Below are 4,917 nucleotides of genomic sequence, written 5' to 3'. Positions count from 1 at the left end.
ACACTAACAAATTTCCAATATCCTTGACTTATCTCAATTTCTCGAATTATCACTTTGAAAGAACATAATTAGCATAAAATATCCACAATTACATTTTTAAATGTACACTTCTAGTGGATATCATCTCAAACCACAAAAAAAATTAGCAATGAAATACACAGATACTCTTTCCCCATTGCTGACAAGCCTAGTCATCAATGTAACGACGTCGCACAGGTGTCAAACGAACTTCCAGGCTTCTGACTTTCTGCAATGCCAGTTCTGTGCACGTTCAAAACAAAACTGTTGTACTTGGAGATAAGAGTAATTTTACGTTTATGGCCTGGAAACAACAACAAATCGTTAACGATCTTCCGAATCAACTTGCCACAAATGGAATTTTAGCACAAGTCTAAAATAATAATAATATACGAAAACGAGACGTATTAAAATCGTTAAGTATATGGTATACTCTGTGGAATACACACTCGTTGAGGTTATGATTAACAGAACTGTGCAAGAACGAAGCACTATTACTCTCCCCATTAAGATAGCAAAGAGTGGAATATGAACAAATGAAAGTTATTATACACATAAACAAAACATTCTGCAGCAGTAAAGCACGGTATAGAACAGCATGGTCGGTATGCACTTAATGTCACACGTTGAAAGACAAGTTTTCCACGTCAGTAAACGTACAACATGACAGTAACTTGTTATTATATGTCAAATGCAATATGCATCTACGAGGTTTGTCACGCAGAAGAATTTCAGTGGAAGTTTCCTCAGTGGATATTGTGGAAGCAGTAAGATGTCTCATTTGAAGAAGATAAAAAAGCAACATACATTTGATAAGCTCTTTTGGTAATTTTCCCATTTTTAAATCCATTTGCAACTACTCAAGAAGTGTCAAAAATTTGGGAATATAAGCAGATGATGACGCGAAAACAACAGGAAAAGTTTTGCAAGGTATAAGTATAAACTCTACCCTTTTCTATCACTACAATGCCACAATTTCTAAATCGGTAGAATCAATGGGCCGAAACAAGAATCAGATATGCAAGAGCAAAACATGAGATTATTTTTGTTGCAAACCTGTATCCAAGTAAAGTCACTGCTGTTGGTCACAGTTAATGAAGCTCTATTAAGTCTGTTTGTATAGAGTTAATTTAAATATATAATAGCATCTTTGAGTCCGCTACTGTAGAAATCCCATGATTTTCATGCAAAGAACATGTCGTGCCATGTTTGGAGCGCATTTTCACCTGGAAAGGAAATTTGTTTATTTATTTATTTAGATCCAACATCAACTGATTACAAAAACTCTTTTTCTAACAACTGTAGCAGCACCACCGTTATGATAGAGGAAGTTAGTTTTGTCCAATATTCTGAGCACAAGGTACAGCCAGGTGTGGGCCAGATTGCAGTGAGTTACGCACACCAACAGTTGCGAAGTAGAATAGAAGCCACAGGGCTGGCAAATTGGTGAAAGAGTATACGTAACGGTTTTGCATGTCGGAAGTCACAGGCAGAAGGGGCCCACTGGCCAACCTAGCGTGTTACGAATATGTGACACGAAGCGGCGCATATGGAAAAACAGGCGCACAGCAGCATATAAATAGGTATGGGTTTCTAACGAGATTCGTTCAAGTGTGGCAGCTCTCCTGGACGGCGGGGCGTGTCACACCACCACCAACACGCAGCAGCAGATGGGGCGCCAGCATTCCAGTCCACTGCTGGTCGCTGGTTCGACCCTCTGAGGCTGACGCGGGGTCTGCAGCCAGCCAGCCAGCAGCGGGCCACTCCAAGGCTCGCTACCACTGGCAGTCGTCCTGGCTTCCAACGAACGCCAGAGGCATGCGAGGCGAGAGCCGCAGATTCGGATACCGGATCACGGGCGCTTTTTGTCACCACGATCTCAGCCACACCGGTGAGAAGGCCGCAGCTGGCCGCCTGCGGCTCTCACCGAGCGACGCCGAGTCGGCAGGGACGCAGACCGCCGATACGTACACACTGAGTGGAAGAATGCCAACAACATCCTGCACCAGATCAAACAGATTTTGTTACTTTGCAGTAATCCGGCTGCAACGAATTTTTCCTTTTTATATACCGTTTCTCTGTGTGCCATACAGTCGACTACTCATAACATCTCTGTTAAAGAATTATAAGCAGCTGCCTTCTTATCCCCATCACTTTGACATTACAGAACTAAACTTCAAGCATTACCCACCAGATATCTCATAGTAGTATCTAAACTATCGCCGCCTGTGACTGTCATTCTAATTGACACATTTGGCTTCTTTACTTTATGTGGTATGAACATTAATAATCTGTTGTTAGATTCAAAGCTCATCCAAAAATAGTTTATGGCATCTTTCGTGTCTGGGGTGATAATTTTAGTCAGAAAACGAGCACGCGACACATGGCACCTTTTTGGTCATTCTAGGACCCACTTCCTCTTTTTTGTCGTTTTCTGTTATTTACAAGCTATAGCTATTATAATTAGACCACACATTTCGTTGAGTGTTAGACGTCTTCACCTTGTGGCATTGCATGGTCAATACACTATATTTTGAGAGAGCCTCAATATGTCAGAAGTTTGACAACCTAATGTTCTCAGTTTATACAGAATGTGTGCAAACTCCTGTGGGTCGATTCACACTTGACGGGCAAACACGAAACGCCAAAACATCCCATAACATGTCTCAAATGGCAGAGTTTGCACAGGCTGTCAATTGAACTGAACCCAACATCCGGGTTACACAGCAAGCAAGTTTTGACGTTGACAGTGGTGTTGGAAAGGTGTTATCATCTGCTAACAACTGACAATAACCTGTTTTCACCGCTCCCACCAGTTAAGACACCTGTAAATGATCAAGCAATTTGTCAGACTTCACAATTTGGTAGTGTAATGGTTTGTTTGCTGTGTTTGTCAAACATTTAATCTGTTTGACGCGTTAGGGGAGAAATTTTGATTGATGGCAGATTTGACAGGATGTAGAACATTGTCTGCGTTGATGTTTCGCCAGCTATGTATAGTGAAAAAGAGTCTTTCTCAGAGTGAGTTTCCACAATTCTGGAGAAAACAAAGAAGCTCTGGTAGTTACCAAGCTGGTTGAAGTGTTGAATCTTTCACAGCATTATATAACATACAAAGATATGAAAGGAAAAAACCAATATTCTGCAATGGCAGTGCCATAAATAAAAGAAAATCTGTCCCCTCCTTGTGGTATTTAAGTTAATTTTCATCAGATTTATAATTTCACCCAATTCCTTGTTTTCTTTTACATACGTAGCGCTCTTAAGTCAATGCAAAAATGCAATATCTACCTTTAGTCATTCCCACTGGTGTCAAAATACTTCGCAAGAGCTGCTTCAAAAGTAAGGTAAAATTTCAAAAACTTTGTTGGTAACTGCACGCTTTTGTGAAAAGCCCATCAATTGGAAATAGTGAATTTGACAAACACATTTTATTATTTCATGATCATTAGTCCAATAACTCATTGGCGATAGCTACAATCTCATTTCTTAAGTAACTGACAGCACATCTCCACCCACAGCAATCTTCAGCTCTTCTGAATAGAAAGTGAAGAGTCATCTTCGCTTGATCCAACCACCAATTGGATACTCTTCCTCGTAGTCTTCTGCCTTCAATTTTGCTTTGCAAGGTGGTCTTCTGTAAATCATCACCTTCTCTTGTCAAAATGTCTTCAAGGAACTGGAAGTATATTTGATTCAGGAAGATAAAATTCTTTTGATGCTGTGTTCTGCTACGAAGAAAACATTGGTTACGCTTTTGTCTGTGTTACATAATGCATCTTTCGCCAACATAAAACCTGAAAGGTGTCAATTTGGCTCTCATTACTACCTTTTCTGTTCCAGGTCTGAGATGTATAAGATCATTTAGAGGAGCCTTCGCAATCATTCACAGATCCAAGGAGAAAAGGAGGGCAGTTCATGGGGTCATAAAAAAAAAATTGTGTGTTTCCAAAAATTAATCTTCAAGTTCCTGAACAAATTTTCTGATAAACATAGCACGAAAACAATCTAAAAATGGCAATAAGTTATAGGGAAGTATAAGCTGTACTTACCACAAGTTACTTTTCAGTTGATTCCCTGAGGCCTGCTTCCATAGCCAAAAGTTGATTGACCATATGCGGTTCAAAATACTGATAACAAGTCTTGATCGGCCATTTGGATCGCGTTCGTGCAAGCATTGCCAAAATTTGCTTGACCATTTGGCATTCTAACAACTATGAACAAAACTTGGTCTCCATTTCGAATCGCATTCGTACTTATATGGACGAAAATTGTTTGACCATTAGGCGCTCGAACTACAATGAACAAAACTGAACCGACCGTACTACCATGCACAAAATTAGCAGGAAGATGCGGCGTTCCACTCACTATGCACAGAACTTTGATCGACCATATGGAGTGGAGTTCATACTACCATGGGCAGAACATGATTGTCTGCACAGCGTTCGAAGTATCATTCGTAAACGTTGCACGACCATCCATCGTCCGAACCACAGTCTAACATAACAGTCGCGACACTCACTGCTGTAAAAGTTGTTACCGTCTGACAGATGGAGCGACACTAGCTCTCCAAGCGGCGAGTAAGGAGAACGTCAGACGCGTCGTAAGTATAATGTTTGTTTTGGATCATTTCCTACGTAATTTATGAAATATTTGAGTTATTTTCTTGCCTCTAAGGGTTTGTGTAGTACCAGAAGGCTTATGTATTTCTACAAAAGATTCTAAAAAAAGCGCAAGTATGGAAAAAACCGTGACTCGAGTGGCAAGCTAAACACATTCGTGAAGAAACACTTGTGACGTTGCATAGAACTGCAGCTTACCACGTTGATATCAAAAGAATATAAACACACAGATTCACACGTAAGAAGCACAGACATGTACCTCTACATGCAAAAGCGA

Source organism: Schistocerca piceifrons, chromosome 11, assembly GCF_021461385.2.
Source record: "Schistocerca piceifrons isolate TAMUIC-IGC-003096 chromosome 11, iqSchPice1.1, whole genome shotgun sequence".
Taxonomy (NCBI): domain Eukaryota; kingdom Metazoa; phylum Arthropoda; class Insecta; order Orthoptera; family Acrididae; genus Schistocerca; species Schistocerca piceifrons.
The sequence above is the reverse complement of the archived record's forward strand: the minus strand, read 5'-3'. Positions refer to the sequence as shown.